The 23,660-nt window shown below is 46.1% G+C and overlaps 1 protein-coding gene and 1 non-coding gene across 3 annotated transcripts in view; both read right to left on the bottom strand.

The window, feature by feature from the left end:
• Raw (NDT-like domain-containing protein raw) overlaps nucleotides 1-23,660 on the bottom strand; it is a 336,980-nt gene that overhangs the window by 273,787 nt on the left and 39,533 nt on the right. The gene's annotated exons all lie outside the window — the stretch shown is intronic.
• On the bottom strand, nucleotides 19,148-19,220 carry Trnat-agu (transfer RNA threonine (anticodon AGU)). Its single transcript has one exon. It is a non-coding gene; the product is annotated as a tRNA-Thr (tRNA).

Genomic DNA, 23,660 nt, shown 5'->3' with positions numbered 1-23,660 from the left:
AATTCTGCGCTTTTGTGCAAATACCCGGCGACGCACATATGATACTTTTTTACGATACTTTTGTGTGTTCCTGTTTGTTTCTGGAGTTTTTAAAATTTTGCCTAATCGCACGAGGGCGTTGTACCCGATAAGCCTTTGTGATTTCGCTAGCTCAGTTTTAGCCTCGGTAAGTCGTGAATATTTAAAAAAACTCCTTTAAAACAATTGATTTCGGGAGAGACTTGATGCCGCTGGCAGTTTGGCCTTACCACAGTGTAGTTAATATGGAAGACTTATTTGGCATTCAGGTAGCTCCTAGAGGTTTAAAGCGCCGAAGCTAAACCTGGGCTACGAGGGGCGCCGTTGTGGAGAGCTACGGATTAGTTTTGATAACCTGCGGATCTTCCATGGGCGCCATAATCGCAACACGGGCGTTTCCGCCTTATACTTCCATTTGAAAATCGGCTTCCGCTACTGAGTCACCACGACGGGTGCAGAGTGCATAGAAAAATTGAACGAAGTTTTGAGCAGGGTGTGGGCTCTTTAGTATTTTGCTTTGTGGTTGACTTCCTGGTGTTTGCCCGCAGACAGAATCATCAGATTATGTTACATACATTGTCTGCGGCTTTGGGCACTGAAGATTTGCGCTGTAGATCAATTTGGAAATTGCGTAAGGAGTAGCAATGACAATTTCTAGTTGTGGTACGCAGCACTACGGAATATTATGATTGGTCGGCACGTGGTCCTAAACTTGAAATGCCGCTATCACGTCACCATTCAGGACTTTTAAAGTTTGTTAATAACAGTATAGCCATCTGCTTGCGGATAAGATGTTGTAAACCGTGCTGCAAAGCATCGAGAACTTGTGCAACGGGATAACCCGACTAAAAGCTGCAGAGTATCACGAGTGCGTCATCTGTAGTTAAACCTAATAACTGATTAGATGGGTCAAATCAAACCCGATATTCCTACCGTCGAACCACGTGAGCTGGAAATAAAAGGCGTGCTGTAACTTCGTACGGGCACACTGAATGTCCCGTAGGTTGAACAATGTTACAGAAAGATATGGAGTCGAAGCTCTATTCTCACTCCAGCTTTTGTCGTAAACTAAACAGGGAACTTTGTGAAGCTTCCACGCATTTTCGCCCAGAGAAAAATTTACAGTGAAAGATCATTCTCCGTATATGTTCGGTGGATTACTGGTGAAGTTCTTTTTTATTATTATTTAACGTGTAGACTACCTTTCATTGGCAGAACTTGCCATCAGTTTAGTGTCAGGTTTCATGAGCGTTAAAGGTCTGTGCAAACTGCGTACAGTCACACGCGCTTCAGCTTTTTAAGTGGTCGTTGTGACTTATTTTAGCAAAATTTCCGTTTTAGCCAAGCATACAGATCAACTATAGGATATCATCGAGGCCTTACGTACCAGAAAAAGTGGCGGCAGGTACATTGATTAGTATATTCCTTCAAGAGCACGTGCATATAACTATTACGTATGCATGTGCCTAAGCGTTCGTATGGTTTGGATGGTTACAGCGGGCCCGTTGTTAGTTTTTAACAGCCAAGCTGTTCTTGTTCGAAGCTTTCACGGGAAGAAACGTGGTAACGCGGTCACAGCGACGCGGAGAGGGCATAGCGTAGCGAGGAGGAGAGCAAGCGCCAAGCACACATGCAACAACTTTGAAGGATGCTCGAACAAGGAGCTTTGTATAGGCAAAGCTTTGCTGAAGTGCTAAATCTGGTTTTTATAGCTACTTGTCGACATTGTTGAGCAGAACGAAAACAATACGCATATTTGAGACAAGAAATCAATACATAAGTCATATTGTCATTGTTCTTTTAATTAAAAATGACTAACCAACTCAACTCTCGGCCCTCAGTCCCCAGCAGCTGTAGAGCACCTGTCCACGGCGGCGGTCAGAACAGCGATACTGCAGAGGGTGCTAAGAATCCGTGGGTCCGGACAGGCCGCCTTTGGAACTCCCCCCCCCCCCCCCCCCCCCCCCGGTCGCGGCGGCCGCTTTTCTGATGGAGGCGAAAAGCAAAAACGCCCGTGTGTACGAGATTTCGGCGCACGATAAAGATCCCCAGGTGGTCAAAATTAATCCGGAGCTCCCCACTGCGGCGCGCCTCATCGCCTGCGTTGCGTCGGCGCGTTAAACCCTACAATCAATCAATCAATCAATCAATCAATCAATCAATCAATCAATCAATCAATCAATCAATCAATCAATCAATCAATCAATCTGCAACTTGACGCTGGCAACGTTCAACGCACGCACGAAGGAAGCTCAGCTGTACACCATAGGGTTAAGCGAAGTTAGAAGGACAGGAGAAGACTTCATGGAGCTCACTAGCGGGCATATTCTGTGCTACAGTGGACCACAAGAGGAGAGAGAACCCGGGGTGGAATATTTGATCCACAGAGAAATTGCAAGAAATGTGAAGGAATTTTTTTGCATTAGCGAGAGAGTCGTGGCTGTTGTGATCAAGCTAAACAAGCGATACGATAGTACAGGCCTATGAGCCAAAAACCAGCTTTCATGATGAAGCCGTAGACAGCTTCTACGAGGACGACGAATCAGCAATGAAGAAGGCAACAACACAGTTCACGATTGTGACGGGAGACTTTAACGCAAATTTAGGTAACAAGGAAAAGGAAGAAATGTCACTGGGGAACTTCGGCACAGACAATCGCAACATTAGAGGAGATACACTGGTGGGATTTGCAGAGAGAAATAACCTAAGGTCGATGAGCACATTCTTTTACAAACGAAAGAATAGGAAATAGGCATGGAAAAGTCCCCATGGTATACAACAAAAAAGCGAAATTTACTTTATTTTGTCAAGCTCCTGTTTTTGGTTGCACTGCGTAGACTGGCTAAAATAAACACATTTTTCATCGTTTAGCCGGTCGGTAAGGCTGTATTTATTTTATAAAGTCCGAAAAAAGAAAAATCTGCAGAAATTTAGAGAATTGTCTCCTAATCGTAGCCTTCTTATGCCGCCAGTCTTGAGTGTGAGTTCTTTACAGCCATTTTTTTTTCTAAATCCTGTCCGACCAATTATCTCCATTTACGGTATTATAACGATTACACGTGGATCTTCTGCGAAATCTGCATTATTGTGGAAATTCAGGGTGTTATACGGTTCGCTATTTTTCGTAACTTTTTTTAAATGTTTTTCTTATTTCTTAGTTTTTCAAATTTTCGTTCGACCTATTATCTACACTTACGCTATTATAACGATTACAGGTGAAACTATCGCGAAATCTGAATTATTGTGAAAATGCAAGGCGTTACACTATTCGCCATTTCCCGTACAATTTTTTATACTTTTCATATTTCTCGTTCCACCAAAGATCTCCATTAATGCTATTATAATGATTACAGGAGAAACTTTTGCGAAATCTGCATGACTGTGAAAATGCAGTGCATGACTGCATGACTGTGAAAATACGGTCCTGGCTGTGGGGGTACTCGGCAAAGAATGCTACGCATTAAATACTACCATGGGTAGTCTGCGGCGGCCGCACCAACGAAAGAAGTGACAATCATACCAGGGGCTACGTTATTGGACGGTGTCTAAAATTAGAATTAAAACCAGTTTCGGCTTCGGTTCTGTGAAACAACATGCTTGGCCCCCGGCGTTCTCGTTGGATGAGCATGCTCGATATCTCAGAAATCCGCATACCGAGCTTCTGCCATGTCGTTGGCTGTAAAATGCGTCAGCCTCCTACCAGCACGTTTTGGAATTGTAACAATCACTAGCCGAGGCGTACGCAGCGGATGAACAAACACCCTCCGCGTTACCGCAGGCGCTCAAATGCGATGTGCTTTTTCCCCTCTTTAGAGCTTGCCTGGCTCGTGCCTGGATCGTAAGAGTAGTGTTCGCACCAGGGCAAGGGTCGGCTGATTCGGGACTTTGCCCGCAAGCACTCCGTGCTATGGCAACACCACGCCAAAGAGAAGTCGCCAGCGCGTCAGTGTCAGTCTGCCCGTGTTCTGCGAACTCGCTCTTGGAGCAATGAACGTTAGTGCGCAAAAATGGTGAATTCATTATAGAAAACATTGCACAAACACATATAAATCGACTTAAAAGTGCTGCATCATGGATTCGAACTTGCGAATTTCAAAACAATGCACCTAGTGCTCCAGACCCGGCCATAAGGCAGCGCTTCCAGGGGCGGAAATATACAGTATATAATGTATAGCCAGTTTAAATTTTTATTTAGTTTTAGCATTGCAAACAGCTTAGATGTCTATTTCTTCAATAGCGCTCGTGCAGTAAACGTCCCCCAAATTTCCACAAATATCTCGTCTCTAGCGACTGCAGTCATATGGCGGAAAAGCGTTCGCAGAGGTGTGTGTGTGGTCGTGCTGCTGACCGTTCTGCTAGTTCACCCAGCGCAAAAAGTGCTTTCCACACCTTCGTTTTACTATGTAGGACAAATGTTTAGGTTGATTTTAACAACTTAGTACTTATATATAAACCTCGCTGACTCTTCTCCCGCCTTAGATTTTTCTACTAGCGCACCAATCAGCGAAGCGTTGCATGTGCGCTTGTGTAGAGCGACTTGGACTTGATACAGTCAACAAACTAACAAACTAAAGGCACATTCTTCTAGGCACAAACGTGTCGTGGCTTAGTTTCAACTGAGCGAACGAACTTTGATGACCCGCCGGCGGTCGGCCATGTTAACGCCTGGCCGATTGATTCTGTCGGAAGGTTGGCGAGTCGGCGAGTCGTGCAGTCGCGCAGTCAATCCAAGCCATCTTGTTTGGACGTTATACAAAACGTCAGAGAAAATTGACGAGGAGGATGCAGAGAGGAGAATAGCATTTTATAATTGATTTTTCTACTGAATAAAGTCGCGTAAACGCAGCGACAGTGGTCGCAACATGGCCCACAGACTCCGGACTACAATTTGCGCTAGTAATCGCGCAATGTTTTTACAAATCACTTCAGTGTCCCTTCAAGTGACAACCCGGGTATTGTGAAAGACGTAGAGCCGCTAAGTAAGATTCGGAGCAGCGATCATAGGATGATTAAATGCAACCTAATGCTGAATCTCAAAAGGGAAAAGAGGAAACTCGTGAGAACTAAGAAACGCCGCATGCAGTCAGTCAGGGCAGATCGCAGGAGTTTGCTCTTTGCTCTTCTAGACGAGCAGAACGAGGTCAGTGTAGACAGGCTAAATGACAACCTAACATCCACAATCAGTGAATCAGCAGCAGCTGTGGGAGAAGCAACATGTAGGGAACAAACTGAAAAACTAGAAAACGAAGGAACTAATTGCCAAACGTAAGAACATGAAAGTGTCAAGTACGGCAGATCAGATTGAATTAGCCGAGCTGTCGAAACTGATTAACAGACATAAACAAACGGCATTCCTGCATATAACATGCCAGTGATCGAGGAAACGCTGCAAATAGGGGGAAGCTTGAAAGCAACTAAGAGAAAGCTAGCCATCGGCAAAGACAGGATGTGCGCAACCAGAGACGAGCAGGGTAACATACGTACACCTTGGATGAGATAAAAAAGGTAGCAGAACGATTCTACACCAGGCTGTATGCCAACGACGTAAGACCAGGGGAAACTAGTGAGAGTACAAGCTCAACTTGTGATGTCCCACTAGTAACTAAAGAGGAAGTAGGAAAGGCTCTCAGAGGCATGAAAAGGGGAAAAGCTGCAGGTGACGATGGCATAACCGTGGATCTTCTGCAGGAAGGAGGAGATATTGCACTGGAAAAGCTTGATGTACTATTTTCGGAATTATTGAAGACTCAAAAAGTGTCCATAGACTGGAAAAACGCCAACATTAGTCTGATTCATATGAAAGGAGATCCCAAGAACCTCAAGAATTACAGACCCATCAGCCTTCTCTCAGTTGTTTACAAGCTGTTTACCAAAGTTATAGCTAGCCGCATAGGTGACATCTTGGATTCTCAGCAACCCAGACAGCAGGTAGGGTTTAGTCAAGGGTGCTCAACCATGGAAAGCATCCATGTTGTCAATCAAGTGATAGGAAAATCCGCAGAATACACTAAACCCCTTTTCGTGGCATTTATAAGTCTATGATAAAATGTTTGATTCCGTACTCAACGAAGCCGTGCTAGAAGCACCAAAAGGCCATGGAATAAAGGAGACCTACGTAACACTTCTAGAAAACCTATATAAGGAACGCACGGGCAGGATAACCCTCCACAAGCAAAGCGATAAATTCCCGATCCGAAAGGGAGTAAAACAGGGATATACCATCTCGCCAAAACTCTTCACAGCATATGTGGAAGGGGTGTTTCGAAAGCTTGACTGGGGACGCATAGGATAAGGATAAACGAGGAATGCTTGAGCCATTTGAGGTTTGGGGACGACATAGTCTGGCTGAGTGAGACTGCATAACACCTGCAAACAATTGCTTGAGGAATTACAGTCAGACAGCATGGCCGTGGGGCTAAAAATAAATATGAATACACCTAAAGTGATGAGGAAGAAGCATACCAAAAACGGCCTCTTCAGCTTAGGAAACGAAACGCTAGAAGAAGTAAAAGAATATAACTACCTCGGACATATGGTTAGTGCCGACCATAACCACAAGAGGGAAATCCGGCGCAGAATAGGTATGGGCTGGGGAGAACTCGGCAAGCACTCTCAAATAATGAAAAGTGGGCTACCTCTGTCACTCAAAAGAAAAATGTACAACCAGCACATACTCCCGGTTATGACATAGGGAGGTGAAACTTGGCGGAAACTAAACCACTAGGAAGCAAACTTAGGTAGGCTCAACTGGCCATGGAACGAATAATGTAAGGAATAGCACTCAGGGACAGGAAACGAGTTACCTGGATCAGAGAACAAACTAGGGTAGAAGATATCATAGTTGAAATCAAGAAAAAGAGATGGATTTAGGCTGGCCATGTAGTGAGACGAACCGACAACCGGTGGACAATTAGGGTAACGGAGTGTATACACCAAGAGATTGGTCTAGAAGAAGGGGGAGGCCATTAACCAGATGGAAGGGTGAATTGGAGCAGCGCAGGACAGGAGCGGCTGCAGGTCAATGAGAGAGGCCTTCGTCCTGCAGGGGCCCTGAGTAAACTGCTGCTTATGATGATTGAAGACATGGCTGCTTGGTTTTTGCGATGGCCAATAAAAAAATACCCCCTAAAAGTGTTTTGACCTTAAAATATAGAAAACGCTCGCGGCACTCCCTCTTGGCAGTGCTCCAAATTCAAAAGTAAGAAAAGGTTCTAGTAGTTAGCGCGGTCAATGGAACACGCAAACATGAATTGTCGAGAGCGGGAATCGATCTGCTGCCAGTGAGAAGTCCTACAAAAGCTTAGCCTTGCGATTAGAAAATGCTAGGTAGCTTCGCTGTTAACATCAGCGTTCGCGACGTTAAGTCAGTAGAGCTGGGCTAATTGTTTTGTCTGTTTAACAAAATGTATGCGACAGGTATACATTGTGGGGTGACTATATGCATACTTGTTTTTTTTTTCAGCAGCAAGGATTAACTTGTCAGCATGGACACTAAGGGTTTTGCCTACAGCATCATTACCTGCTTCGCTGTATAAAAAGAGCCGCATTATTGGGAAGAGCGTACCAGGAATATAAAGGGTGCCACCTAACTTTGAAGTGATTTGCGTGACTGCCGGTAGGGGAAGCAGCGCGCCGGCGCGTGACCCGTCTGTTCTCCTTCCGAAGGCGTATTGTGGACAACATGAAGGTTATGCTTGACAATGCTAGGCCGATCTGTGGCAACCGACGTCCTTGATGTGCCTCTTATACTATCGCAAACAAAGGGCCGTCTCGAGCGACAGCAGCGAGCTGAATTGTCCCTCGCGTTGCGCCCGCAGTGTAACAATCGGGTCTGCACCATCGCAATTAACAGTGAACAAGGGCCTTCTGCGAGGCCGTGTTGTCGGATCGTATTCTGGGCGCCTATGCGGGCGCTGACGGTGGCTGCGTCGCTTTAGGAAGACGACAAAAATTCAAATTGTAAAGGTTTAACGCGTTATAGCTACACATGGGGTATACGTGCCGCGCTGTAGTGGAGAGCTCCTGATTAATACTGACCACCTTCCACACTCATCGAAATCTCGACACACCGGCGTTTTTGCATCGCGCCTCCAACAGGAAAATGGTCACCGGGGCCGGGATCAAGCCCGCGTCCTTGGGCTCAGCACCAGAACTCCTCATGCACTGCGCCACCGCTGGGGATACGTAAGGAAGGCGCAGTGCCGTTAACAAATTTGCTCGGCAACCTCCGTATACAACAAAAAACAGCATTTGGAAGAGTCACTGGCTCTCGACCAAAATGGTGATATGGCATTATGAGAGCTGCAGCACGGCACAGAATTTATTTTTGTTCTGCCCTTCGCACTGTTCGTTTCATGCCATACCCGTGACCTTTGGTTGTCTAAATTAGTTACGTGCAGTTATAACCGCTACAATTTTGATTCGTTAAGTTGATGTATAGGTAATTTGTTTAGGGCCCTATGTCCTACTAAACTGCTACATGACAACCCCTATGGTACTGAGTATTACAGTCCACAAAAATTATGCGCACTTGATAAGAGAAAAAATTTATTCTCTTTCATAGCCTAGGCACCTTAACACAGGCGAAAAAAAATTACTTCAAACACATTTAGCACTTGATTAAGTAAACGCGAGATGAAAATTTTAATCGCTAACTAACAGAAGTAACGTTTACACTCTCATGTGCTTCGCAGAGACCATCTGGATATCAGATTTCCTACAGCATCAGCGTTCAAAACTAGAAACGGGATGGTCAAGGTACCACTATTTTGACTGAGATTTGCGTTCTCTCAGTATTACACAATGTAGGTTCTACCCGTAACGCGACGAACTGGTCGTCCCATTTGCCGAGTTATGGTTTTTACATCATCTACTCAGTACGGACTTCTAATTCTGCGGAAACAGTATGATCAGAAAACAATTGTCAAACTACTAATTGTACGAATTTGCTTGAAGTTATTCAATGTATGTTGATTTGTTCGCCTATATTTAGCCCCATCACATGCGCAGATTGTTTTTCTGTGCTTTTATTGTTGTTATTCGCTACATTTCCCAAAATGCGAAGAATTAGTAGGCGCACTGCATTTCGTGTGCTCTACGCGAGATAACATTTCCGAAAAAGCAAACATACTAGTTCTATCATTGGCTTTATAAACAAGAGTCTCTTTCACAGAAGAGGCCATCTTGTGTACACCCCTGTCGCTCATAGTCGTCGTATAATATCTAAACAAGGAAATAGCCACCAGGTATTTTACACATGCTAATGATAGCCTTATTGTCAGTGTTCGACAAGTTCATTTTGTCCGCTGCAGCTTCAAACCGCCCAAATGGACGGGTATGGTGGCATGCAGCGTTGCTTTTGTTTGCAGATCGCAGGGACCGTACGATTATTAAAATACTGCCTTTTTACAAGGCAAGCTTTTGCCTTCATGGAAGTGGTAAATACACTGTACATAACTGGATTATTTTTCTTCGGCCAGTTCATCAAACGCGCCAACTCGCACAGCTATTCCCTTCGCCTTCGAAGGAGCGCGATGAATCCCCACTCCCAGCCCCCAGACCCCCAGACCCTGAAAAACAAAATTCCAGAGTTGTTTTAGCGGCAGCAATTGTTACTTCGCGTGACATTTACAAAGCATAATTTCCTGGCGAATAAGCGGCCGTTTAAAAGAACTGACCACGAAGCTGTTGATTACACCTATTTTTACCAGACTGTTTCTTATCCACCGTGCTATTTTGTTGCACTGGCTGAAGTGGTTACGCTTTGGGACACTTTCCACCCGGCTGCTGACTTTCTTTGTGTCTATTCAACGCGATTTTCATGTTCCCGATACGTATTCCTGTTTATTTCCTTTGTTACCGAGGTTAGCTTGTGGCACCAAAGATACGCTCAGTGGCCTATCTTTTCGCGACACAAAGGTGACAACAGACAATTCTCAGGAAGTATGCATCGATTGGCTGGAGATAGTGTCGAGCGGTATACGTGTCCTATGCTGGAAGACCGAGTCGCAACCGGGGAGCAATGCGAGCACTCCATGCGCGGAGTGTATTATGTTCGCATCTGCGTGGAACGTGCTAGGCAGGGAGTAATAAGCAGCCGCAGTCGTGTTTCTCCATGCGAAGCAGGCCGTGTTCTGTCGTGGCGCAAAGGCTGCTGACGAAGGCGACAGTGCCGATCCTTATCGAAGCGGCTTATTGCAATCAGAAAACGTGACAATCTCGTGTCCCCGGGCGGCAGCAGGCATCTGATGGACTCGCACGCCGCGAGAACTAACGTTGCTCGCTGCTCTGACCGCGGTTAGCAACGCATTGGCTGCAGCATTGTTCGCGGCCGTGGTGAGGTAGCACTGGTTGTCGAGCGAACACTGCCCACTGGGGCTGACGCCCTCGCGGCAACCGCCCTTGCACCATCGCAACCGGCCTTGCTGATTCCAGTCAGAAACTCAGGTGTTTTTGCGCGCAGCACAACGGATCGAGAAGTTGAAAATGCAAAATCCGTAATCACGAACACCGACCAAACGCTGCCCCAGCAAACTGTTGCACATATCATGTCCTTTGAAGGATAAAAAGGCTGCTTGAAACAGGCTGGGCGATTACGGATACGTCGACCCCACGGGCGGTGTCAATGCTCACTCCACTCAAACCCGATCGGGAGTCGCTGGATGGCCGCTCGACAGTGGCTACAGGTTGTCCGATCCACGTGGAGCTCCATGAGCATTGACTGAGCACTTTGCTGTCAATAATGCGCGCGTCGCACTTTACAAAGCCTGTTCATTGTTGTGTCGATGTTACGCCCGCATATACCCCGCTGTAACCACCCCTAACCAAGTAAACTTACAGTCAGTCGGAGCTCAGGGTATAAATCATCCCTCTCGCTTTCATTACTTCACTGAGAAGTGTTCTTAGAGCTGCGTTTTTTATGCGAAACACATTTTAGCGAATAAAAAGTGGGCATTCATGGCCGCTGTTTGCTATGCAGTCGGCAGCATCCCTCTCCACGTTAGTTGATACCAAGGCATTGGACTGGGCTAATTGGTACATGTTTGAATGGATGAAAAACCAGGGCTAAACACAGGACGCAGTTAGTAGAAAACTACCGGACAACCTGGCTTGTCCCGTCGTTTTCTTCTGTGTCCTCGGTTTACCGCTGGTTTTTCATCCATTCAAACGTTATTTGATTGACTGATTGTTTGGGTTTAACGCGCCGAAGCTACACCGTAGTGAAGGGCTCCGGAATAATTTCTACAACCTGTGGATCTTGAAAGTGTGCCTAAACCTCGACACGCGGGTGTTTTTTTCTTTTCTCCTCCACCAGAAATCTCCACGTTAGGGAGAAGCAGGAAGACCATCCGTGCTGCCTGTCACGAAGGGTATTCCACTCGTGGATTTGTTCTTCAGGTTGATGACAACGGTGCGGGCGCGTCATGACGTACGCGTACCGAGAAATGCTTGCTCGGAGCCAGGTAAACACCAAATCCTATGATTAAACTATGCATCCTGCGCACACGCTTGGCATCTGACAGGGAGTTGGCTTGGAGCAGTTGACAAAGAGCTCTCTCATGTCAAGCTGCTGGTGTCCGCAGCTTTTGCCCGCAGGTTATTATCGGGTATTATTATTATTATTATTATTATTATTATTATTATTATTATTATTATTATTATTATTATTATTATTATTATTATTGTTGTTGTTGTTGTTGTTGTTGTTGTTGGTGGTGGTGGTGGTGGTGGTGGTGGTGGTGGTTGTCAGTAGAAGGAAGCTCGAGCGAATCATCAACTGGGCGCCTTCTAAAAGTATACGTCCATCTCTACCAAGTGCATGTGGAGTTTCTATTTGTCTATAGACTCCAGCGGAGATGAGGTTAATTTGTAGAGGTGGCCGACTGCTTTGCTCGTCACTTTTCCCCTGCTGGAGGGGAAAGGCGAAAACGCCCGTGTGATCGAGATTTAGGCGCACGTCAAATATCCCCAGGTGGTCCAAATTAATCCGGAGCCCTCCATTACGGCGCGCTTCATCGCCTGTGTAGCGTCGGCGCGTTAAACCTCATAATCAATCAAGCAATGCTCGTAAGTTTTCTTTTATTTATGGACTTAGATGTGGTAATGAAGACAGCAGCGCCCCTTTATCGCCTGTGTGAGAACTCCAGTTGCTTGCAACTGCACGACGACATCGTGCTGGCTAGAATCACACGGCTGAAGTCCTCGTTTCTTGTGGTCCAGATGGAATCTCTGCTGCGATTCTCAAGTCTTAAGGAAATATATCCAGCCCTGTGTTAACTTCAATATTTAATAACTGTATCCGGTCTTGAAAGTTTCCTCGCTCGCGGAAAATTTCTCGTGTATTCCCAGTTTACAAGTCAGACACAAAAACTGACGTCGTTAACTATAGGCCAGTCCCATTCCTTTGTTCCCCCTCCAAAATAATTGAGTTAGCTCTCCATAAGGTCTTGTCTTTTTCCTTTAAAGATGTCGTCGTTGCCAATAAGCATGGCTTTATTCGCGCTCGTTCAACTTCAACGAACCTCCAATGCTTAATGAAGCAGGCTGTCCCTACAGTCGTTGATAGAAGCCAGCTTGATGCTGTGGACTGCAACATGAGCTGGCCTTTGATGTAGCCAGCCACTCGTTATCGCTTTCCGAGTTGGTTCTGCCAGATGTCGACACTTCTATTGTGGGTACATTGATATTGCTATTATTATTATTATTATTATTATTATTATTATTATTATTATTATTATTATTATGGCCGCGTGATGGCGCCCAGTAAGGACAAGTGCCTCCTCTGCTGCCTCGCTTTCTTCGGCAGGCAGGAGTTTTTTCGATGTTCTGCGTGTAAACGCCGTGCGCACGGAAAGTGCATTGTTCTTCCGGACGAGGAACTGCAGCGTTTGACCTCCGGTGAGCAGCCGTTCGTCTGTAATCTGTGTGTGGCCGCGGCGTCACCCGCTAGGCCTAGCGACCCCGGTGACCAAACCAGCGAAGACGGTGAGCCAGCGAACATTCCGGCCAAACGAGTGGCGTCCCCTGTCGGAGCATGCTTCAACCCTTCGGCGGACCTACGCGCAGAGGTAGCTGCTTTGAAGAATCTCCTGTCCGAAGCCTGCGACAGCCTCTCTTTTCTTGGGGATGTTGTCACCGAGCTGCGGGAGGAGAACCGGCTTCTGCGGCGGGATAATGTGGCTGGGCTTGCCCATCAGGCTGCAATCGTCGCGTCCCTGCGTGAGGAGGTTCGCTGCCTGCGAGGGGAGCTCGCCCGTCCGCCGCCTTCCCCGAAGCCTGCTAGCCGTTCCACGCTACCGGTGACGTCACCCCACTCCGGTCTCCCCATGAGGTCGTCGTTCGCCGCAGCTGCCGCCGGTGCAGCGGGCGAAGGCGGCCCTCTCCTGTCCTCGACGAAAGCTTCGGCATTCTTAGAACGCTCCAGCGGTCAACCAGGTGCGGTGTTGAGTGATTTGAGTTCCCCATCGGACTGCCCCTTGCCTCCGCCTCTACAGTCCGACACTGCGAGTAATGACCCGCCGGTGAACTTAGTGAAGAAAAGAAGCCCTCCTCGCGTTGGTGCATCGGAAACTTCTGAGTTGGTTGTGGTGCGCCGACCGCCGAGCTCCAGGGCCATCTTTGTCTCGAAGTTGTCGGCTAACACGACATCTGGGCAACTGTTGGCCCACTTGTCGAATGTGCAAGTCAAGCCATTGTCGTGCAAACGCCTTAAAACCAAGCATGACTCCTATTCTTCTTTTTGTGTAACTGTTGACGCAGAGTGTTTCAGGCGCCTCTGCGACCCGTCTATGTGGCCAAAGGGCTGCCTCTTTAAGCCGTTCCAAGGCAAGCTCCACCCTGGCATGGTGCACAGCTGTGAAACTTCTGAGAATGACCAGTAAGAACGACACTCTCGACATCTATTATCAAAATGCTCGGGGTCTACGTACTAAGTCCTCCGAATTTCTTAGAAATGTTGTGTGCTCCAAATTTTCTGCTATTGTTATTACTGAAACTTGGCTTTGCGATGATATCTCATCTTCCGACTATTTTCCTCCGACCTATGAAATTTTTAGAAGTGACAGAAAGTTAACTGGGCCTAAGCAAAAGGGTGGCGGTGTTCTCATTGCCATCGATCGCTCAGTGCAATGCGTGCGGCGTGCAGACCTCGAGACTGAGGAATCAGTCTGGCTTGAGGTAGGCCTCAAGAGGGGCGAGAAGCTGCTCATCGGTGCATTCTATATAACCCCGGATATCTTACCTGCTGAATATAATCTCAAGCTCACATCTATTGAAAATGTTTCCAATTCACACTCCAACCATAAGCTAATTATACTTGGGGACTTCAACACCCCAGGTATTCACTGGAACAGTCTTTCATTTCAGCATAAAAACCATTACGCAGCGCAGAAATGCACCATGTTATTAGATTTTCAATCATTCACCTCCTTGCAGCAGTTCTGCCACATAGAAAACTTCTGTGGTAATGTCCTAGATGTGTGCTTCTCGAACTTGAAAAACGTACAAGTGTGTGCCTCCGAAATATCTCTTGTACGCCCCGACAAGTTTCACCCCCCTCTTATTGTCTCTATCTCTGTCGCTGCCCAGCATTGCTATGGTGGTGTTGACGATTGTGCAGTCCCGCGATATGCTTTCAAGCGTGGAGATTATGTTGGGCTCTATCACTTTTATTCATCTGCTGAATGGTCTAGTGTTTTTGATGTCAATGATGTTGACGAACAGGTTCGACGTTTTACCGAAATTGTCAGGAGTGGCATGGAAAAGTACATCCCTTTTTATAAGCCTGTTCATTCCAAATTTCCCCACTGGTTCTCTAAAGAACTTCGAAGTTCGCTTAAACTTAAGGACAGTGCCCACAAAAAGGCCAAGCGGTCTGGGCTTGACAAGTGGAAAGCGGATTTTAGTCGGTATCGCTCACTTTGTAAAAGCCTCTACCGGCGTGACCACCAGCTCTATATAGAGTCGTTAGAGGCTTCTGCGTCTCAGAAACCGGCTGACTTCTGGAGGTATGTACGCGGCCGTTCTAAGGCGTCTAAAGAACACATTAGTCTGATTAATTCCGATGGGGAACAGGTTGAGGATGTCGCCACGAGCTTTGCTCAGTACTTTCATTCTGTCTTTCAACTGCCAGATGGTCCCGACGAACGCCTATCGTTTAATAATATGTCTAATTTTAGTACACTTATGTTCGATGAAAAACTTGTCAATGATAGCCTTAAACGGATGAAACCGTCATTTTCCTGTGGTGCAGACGGAATTCCAGCAGCCCTCATGAAGGCTTACGGCAACATTTTTGTGCCTGTCTTAACTTCCATTTATAATAACTGTTTGCTTTTCGGTAAATTTCCTCGTGCATGGAAGATTGCTCGAATTTTTCCAATATTTAAGTCTGGTGATAAGTCAGCCGTTACCAACTATCGCCCAATCTCACTCCTTTGTGTCGCCTCAAAACTCTTTGAGTCAGCTCTGCACAACATTCTTGCTGCCTGCGTCAAGAACGTTCTGATACCAAATCAGCACGGCTTTTTCTCGGGTCGATCGACGGTTACAAATCTTGCAAGCTTCATGACTCAGGCTTCGGCTGCAGTTTGTGAAAACGGCCAGTTGGATGTAATTTATTTTGACCTCAGTAAGGCGTTTGATGTAGTGAACCATAAATTATTAATTAACAAGCTTACTATCTCCGGTGTTGATGCAAGTCTTGTTGCCTTGTTGTCCAACTATCTCCTTGACCGGTCCTTTTACGTAGATGTAAACTTCAAAAGGTCTAGTGTTTACACTGCAACGAGTGGTGTACCTCAGGGTTCTGTGCTGGGTCCACTATTGTTTTCTATCTTTATCAATGATGTGTCAACAGTATTAGCAAAATCTTCATTTCTTCTCTATGCTGATGATGTCAAACTATTTAGGCACATTAGCAGTTTTCAGGACTGCTGTGCCTTGCAGAGGGATGTGTCGGAATTATCGGTCTGGTGCAGCAAAAACTGTCTAATTTTAAATCCAGCTAAAACAAAGGTTGTCACGTACAGCCGGAAAACCCATCGTCTACTGTTTTCCTACAGTATAGCGGGAGCTCCGTTGCAAAGGGTTGAGGAGATTAGGGACCTCGGGGTTCTTTTCGACAGTACCCTCTCTTTTTCTTCTCATATTAGGCTCATCACCCGGCGAGCACTCCGAAGTCTTGGAAATGTGTGTCGGATTACAAAGGAATTCTCTTCTCCAGATCCATTTCTAATGCTATACAATGCAATATGTATCCCCCAGTTAGAATATGCTTCTGTTGCCTGGAACGGCATCTCCAAATCTAGTAGTGAATTAATAGAACGTGTGCAGAAGAAGTTTTTATCCATATTTAAGCACCGTCATCACAATCACAGTTCGGGTCCTGATTCTGACTTACCCATAGTTCCTTCCATTCCTTCGTTGACCTGCAGACGTATGCGTGCAGACCTTACATTTCTTCACAAAATTGTTCATGGTGACCTTTCTTGCGCAGACCTGCTTAACTGTTTAGAGTTTAGTGTTCCACAGAGGCCCACCAGGTCGCATCGCCCTTTCTTGACCGCTGCGCGCAACTCCAATCATTCTCCTGTGCGCAGAATACAGAATTGCTACAACCGCTTCTCTGAACGCCTTGACATCTTTCAAAGCTCCTTTACAATTTACCGTACTGCTTTGTTGAACACAGTATGTTAAACATCTATGATATCTCTGTCGTTCGTTTTTCTTTTTTTTATTGCTGAAATTTGGTTTCTCTGTGGTTCTGTTTAACCACTATAGTTGCCTGTTTTTGAAACTGTTTACTTATCATGGTTGTCTTATCATTTGTCTCTATACTTTGTCATTGTTCTTGTCGTCTTACTGTTAAACTTTGTTCTCTGCTTGTTGTGTATTCATTATAATAAGCTGAGCCACAAAGGCATCTTCTTTTTCTTTTTTACCTGTACCCAGGCTCCGCCTGTGCTTTATTTCTGTAATTTTCGCTACTTCAATTTGTGTGTGTTGTCGCTTGTTTATTTCTTTCAATATGTTTCTTGTATTTTGTTTTCATGTAACTATCCGTGCGCCAGCACCCAGGCCTCTGGCTGTTCCTGGGCACGTAAATAAACATGATTGATTGATTGATTATTATTAATATTATTATTATTATTATTATTAACAGAAGGTAATAGGTTACAAGATTTTTGCCGTTCACTTCTATGGCACAGTGTAATCACATACAAAACTGCAGTGGAAATATTCTGGACCTGTGCTTTTCGAACTTTGATGGCGTTAGTATGTCGCGCTCTGATTGTCCTTAAGTAATACCCGACATATTTCATCCTCCTCTTTCTATTTCCTGTCGCCTCCCTTCAATGCTCCACCGTTCCGTAAATTCCAGCAGCACGCTACCTTATTACGCTTTCGCCCGGGGAGATTATGTTGGGCTGTATGGCTACTTTTCCGCTGCCCCTTGGTCGACCGTCATTGACCACACTGATTTCAATGAACAAGTTGACCGTTTTACTGAGATTGTGCTTTTGGGCATGAAGAAATACATCCCGTAATATTTAGTTCCCACATTGGTTTTCTTCTGAATTGCGGGATGTCCTGAAACTCAAGGAATGTGCGCACAGAAAGATGAAGCGCTCTGGTGCCACCCAGTTCGCTCAGGAATTCCGGCGCCTACGTGCCCAATGTAAACAATATAGCACAAACGTGATAATACTTCGTACCTGGCGTCGGTAGAAGCTAAAGCAACTCATCAACCGGGCGCCTTCTGGAAGTACATCCACTCTAGATTTAGTACAACTAAAGATTCTTTTCGTCTACTATAGACTCCAACGGTGATGAGGCTGCCGAGGTGGCCGACTGCTTTGCTCATCAATTTTCTTCTTTTTTGGGGATCAGCCGTGGTAGTGATAACAGCAGCGTCCTTTGTCACCAGGGCGGGAACTCCGGTTGTTTGCAACTGGACGAGAACATCCTTCGGAACAGCACCAAGCGGCTAAAGCCCTCGCTTTCCTGTGGGCCAGATGATATTTCTGCTGATTTTCTAAGAACATATGCAGATATATTCGTTCCTGTGTTCACTTCAATATTTAACAACTGTCTGCGGTCTGGCACGTTCCCTTGCTCATGGAAAATATCTCGTGTATTCCCTGTTTTCAAGTCAGGACTAAAAACTGACGCTATAATCTATAGGCCGGTCTCGTCCTTTTTGTTCTGCCTCTAAAAGTTTCCAGTTATCTCTTCATACGGTCTTGTCTTTCTCATTTAAACGCGTCCGCATTCCTAATCAACATGGATTTATGCGTGGTCGTTCAACTTCCACGAACCTTGTGTGCTTCATGGAGCAGGCTGTCCCGGCAATCGTTGGTAGAAGCCAGCTTGATGTGGTCTACTGTGACATGAGCAAGGTCTTCGATGTGGTCAACTACTCGTTATTGCTTGCCAAGCTCATTCTGTTAGATTTCCACGCTTCTTTGGTGCGTCTTATACGTTGCTGTCTCCAGGAGCGATATTGCTATGTAAGTGTTAACGGTCAAACATAATTTAGGTACAAAGCAACCAGTGGTGTGTCCCAAGGCTCCGTTCTGGGTCCCCTTTTTTCCATTTTCGTTAACGATGGTGCTTCTCCGATTCAAAATTCTTTTTTGTTGTGTGATGATGATATGAAAATTTTTAGAGAAGTGCGTAATGTTCAGGACTGCAATTCTTTTCAGTCTAATATCATGTCATTCCATCGTTGGTGCACCAAAAACGAAGTTGTCTCCTATAGTAGAAAAACACAACAGTTGCAATACTCCTATAAACTTGCAAGCAATGCACTGCCGAGTGTGACCGAAATTCGGGACCTGGGTGTACTATTGCAAAGGGGAGGATATGGTAGGTCACTGAAACAGATAAAGATTTGGAAAGAAAGAAAGTGAAAGTGGAGAAAAAATGCCCGCCAGGTGGGATATGACACACACACACACACACACACACACACACACATATATATATATATATATATATATATATATATATATATATAGAAAATAAGGGTTGGCAGTCAAAAAACCTCGGAAAGCAAAGGGGAGGTTGTGGCGGGTCATAGAAAGATATGAAGAATTTTTTGAGTCAGAAAGAAATTGGTGAAAAAATGCCCGCCGGGTGGGATCCGAACCCACGACCTCCAGAATACTGGTCTGGTGCGATAACCACTACGCTACCGGCGGGGCTGTTTCCCCAATAGTTTCTCGGGTATTTATGTTAGGTATTTTCTGTTTCCTGTACTTGGGGGTAGTAGCCAGCGCCACTCGGACTACACGGGGTGAAGGGGACCTTCTTTTAAACCCCCGGGCCTTGACTCGAGTGCCTACGACATGTCGAGAGTAGTCGACCAGCGTTGAACCCTCTTACGCTACCTTTGGCACCAAGACTGCCAGAACAGAGACCCTCGCTAAGCATGTAGCGAATCAAAAAATGGGAGATGAGGGGCTCTGTGAAATAAGACAGAAAATAATGCCCGCCGGGTGGGTTCGGATCCCACCCGGCGGGCATTTTTTCACCAATTTCTTTCTGACTCAAAAAATTCTTCATCTCTTACAAGACCCACCACAACCTCCCCTTTGCTTTCCGATGTTTTCTTGACTGTCAACCCTTATTTTCTGTCTTATTTCACAGAGCCCCTCATCTCCCATTTTCTGATGCGCTATATATATATATATATATATATATATATATATATATATATATATATATATATATATATATATATATATATATATATATATATATATATATATATATATATATATATATGTTTGTCAAAGCGTATAATTGTCGGTTCAGTGGAACCAATGGTACTTTTTGTGTGTGGGTGAAATGTGCACGTCTTGCGTCGCCTGTTTCCTTTTGTTTTGTTTTTCTAGTGCGCCAGCACAAAGGCCCTCCGGCTGTTCCTGGACACACTAATAAACACTGATTGATTGATTGATTGATTGATTGATTGATTGATTGATTGATTGATTGATTGATTGATTGATTGATTGATGGTGATAATTGGGGTAAATATTTCGCGGTACATTAAAGTAGCCATGGTCGCGATGAGAAGAAGGCTGAACTTTGTTCTACTGTTGCTCACGTTGTCCAGAGTGACTAGCTGCCTGTCGTTGAAACAAGAGCAAAGCAATGATCCCTTCTCGGAGTTTAAGCAAAGTGCCACGTCCGTGAATCCCGGGGATCGTTACTCCTTTCCACATACCTCTCACAACTTCGTACTTAATAACCGCGCAGCGCAGTTGGTTTCATTTGAGCCGCGTTTCATTTTCCTTTAATTTTAAGTTGTGCTCCTGTAAGAAGTGCTTTCGGGATGAATTATGTCGGTCTTCTAGAGAAGAAGGCTTGAAGCAGCCGGAGCCGATGTACGAAAGGAAGTGTACACAGAACTGGCGCCCTTTTGCACTCTTTGGTCACGCCCCTTTCCCAGTTTCTCTCTTTGTTCTAAAATCTCCAAGCTGCTGATGGATGGAATAAACTTTATTCAAGACGGGATTTAGGTGCTGATATTAGGGGCAACAGCCCGGGGGGGGGGGGGGGGGGTCTTCTTAAGTCTGCAAAACCCAGGTCTTCGCTGGATGCTCTAGCTCTCCCTACCAGGTTTCGCTGGTCCGAGAGGTCTGAGCTGGTCAGCCGGGCCGCCCACGCCTTGTAGGTGGGGTTGGGTTTGGGATCACTCCAATCCCTTTGGTATAGTGTGCTGGGTTGGGTGCAGAATCTGCAGGTGGTGGGATAGAGGGTGGGGTGGATGGCGTGTAGAATGGTTCCGTGTGGGTATGAGTTTGTTTTTAATTGGTGCAGAGTGGTGGCTTCGGTGCGAATTAGTTCGGGATGCGATGGTGGGCATCTTCTGCGCTCGTGGCGGTAGTGAGCCAATATGTCTGGGAATTTAATAGCGGTCCATCCCAAGCTGCGGAGGGAGCCCCCTGCAGTAACGCGGGGCTGGCCACGTGAGGACTTGCCCTCCGTGGAGCCTATTCCTGCCACCTTATGGTTGATGAGGGGAAAAAATCTCGACATTGGTCTGGGCGACGATTTTACGAAAATAGACATTCCTTTTACCTCATTGGGAACAAAATTTATATACATCGTGAAATACAGTCAAACCCGGCTATAACGAACCCGGATAGAGCGAATTATGCTATATATCGAACAAAAATATTTCAGTTACAGAAATACATGGGGAAAATATTCCTTATAACGAAGTTCACATCCGATATATCGAACTCTGCGCGCCTAGAATGGCTGCCGAAATGCATGGTCTCGAAGCGGCGATTAAGATGTGGATTGGCCACGACCACGGAGCAAGAGCCGCGACTGAGATATTGCGCCTCGTACGGAGTGTCGTGATGCCCGACACTTTCCGTAACTGTTTCCGACGCGCGGGACTAACGATGGAACCCGCCAATTCCGCTAGTCCGGACCAAGACAGCAGCATCGGTGAACTGTGGGAAGAGCTCGCCAGCGATGATGTCGCGAGTGAAAGCCGTCCGACGCTTACAATGAAGCGCTGTCGGCAGTCGATGTGCTCCGCCAGTGCTTTTTTAAATTTTGGAGGACGCGGACTCGAACTGGTACAAACAATGTTTCGTGCAGAGAATGCTATGCTAGTTGAAGCTGCCAAAACAAAAGTGAAAACAAAAATCACCGCTTCTTTGCAAAGTAGGCAGTTAAGGCGGAAAGTAGCTTTATTATTTGCAATAAATGGATTATTTTGGTATGGTAATGGCTACTGTACTGTGTTCGTTTCTGCATGCGGGGATGGGGGAGTTAGGAGGGGGGGTGGCTCCCGCGGATTGCGAACTCGTAACAATAAGTTCGTTATAAGCGGGTTCGGCTATATCGAACAATTGGATATATCGAACTAATCGCAGTGCATATTGCAGTTCGCTATAAACGGGTTTGACTGTATATATAGGGACATTTATGAAATAACCTTTAGACGCAAAACGAGGACTTCATAACTTCATGTGGGCATAATATATACCGAGCTATTTGGAAACCAGATTTAGTGAAACGCCATTTAAGGGTTAAATTCCGAAAAATCCTGCGTACTGATCCCCATACGTCAGGGAAGTATCGTTTTCCGACGTTCAAGTCTCTACGCCCAGCCGGTTGGATATAGTCAGTCAGTCAGTCGCTCAGTTAGTCGGCCGGCCGGTCGGTGGGTCACGAATTTGCTTTTATTTGTATCGACATGGATCCATATCAAATGCTTATGAGTGTCCGATTTTCATCTATTAATCAGTGAAAAAATTAACGATCGGTCGAGGCATTAATTAATTAATTGGTGGCTCACTCGCTTCACCACTCTACTGATAATACTGCCAAAAGAGGAACGCAGCAGGTGTCATTGAGCGCGATACAGCGGCATAAGCTGCCTGAACCTCGCTTCGACATAAACCGCAGCCCATTGCCATGTTCTCCGTTAAGTTACGATTCGGGTTCAGCTTTCTGAAAATATGCCTGTTTAGATTTGAACTGAGTCCTCGCAATATATAATGTTTTAGTTCTGTTTTCGGTTCGGGTTAAGTTCCGCTTCAACACCCGGTTTCTTTAAACGTGTGCCGAAAACTTGCACAGACCTGGGCTTCGCAATTTCACCCCGCGGTGGGCGAAATAATTTCGCTGTTGTTTTGCGGCAACACCCTGTAAATAGTGCGTACTTCGTGGCAGGGGAATCACCTTCTAACCTGCATTTCGTTCGTGGCTAGGTTAGGTTAAAGCACGTGCGGGTGCCACCGTGCGAGTGCAGGGCACAAGCCGCGGCCCGTTTGCTGGTACAACGGGGCTTATCTGAAATCACTGGGTGCTTATACTTGCGTACAAAGAAGAAGCAGGCGAAAGAATGGAGCGAAAGCGAATGAACATTAATGAAACTGACGCCCCGTAGAAACACTCATCGGAGTTCATTTTTGTTGAGCGATAAATGCTAATCGGCGTCGTCGTCCGCTTGCACCTGGCGAGCTTAGCGGATAAATGGCCGCCAGCACATCTGCAAACATGTCGCCAGAAGAAGATAAGCACACGACGTCTGTAGGTCGCCCAGGTGTACAGATAAATGGGAGCACGAACGACAGCCGGCCGCTATTACTGTCCCGAGCTGCCATTGTGCGCGCACTCGTGGCCTCAGACGATTACTACCGGATACCTCGTCATCGTGGGTGAGGTTTCCTGCCTTGAAGAAACTACTCTACCGCTCTTCATCGAACGCCGCTTTCAAGAAGCACGCGTGCAGGGGCACTCGTGCGCCGCTATCTCGCCCAGACATTTCCGGATTGATGTGGCACTCCTCTTCGGGAGTCCGCTCGCGCGCAGTTAATATTTTCCACTCGATAGCGAGCAATACCTAGACGCCTCGCAGACATCCGGCGTACATGCGTCATGTCCGCAGAGATCGCGGACGGCTAGGGGTGGCGGTGTTGATTAGCGAAGCTGTCTCCTTCTCGTATGCTGTTACGTTGCACTGTATACGCTGCGACAAGCAACACAGTGAACGCCATTGACAGAAGATTCGGGATCATGGTCATCACTTTTATTCTTACCTTTAATGCGTAAGTATTCCTAGGTGACTCCACCAGAAATCAGTCCGTCTGTTCGCAAAGTTGGACACGATG

The sequence above is a fragment of the Haemaphysalis longicornis genome, unplaced genomic scaffold (assembly GCF_048455015.1).
Source record: "Haemaphysalis longicornis isolate Haplotype H1 unplaced genomic scaffold, Haemaphysalis longicornis Haplotype H1 scaffold_1, whole genome shotgun sequence".
NCBI classification, from domain to species: domain Eukaryota; kingdom Metazoa; phylum Arthropoda; class Arachnida; order Ixodida; family Ixodidae; genus Haemaphysalis; species Haemaphysalis longicornis.
This window is presented reverse-complemented; position numbering and strand designations above follow the sequence as displayed.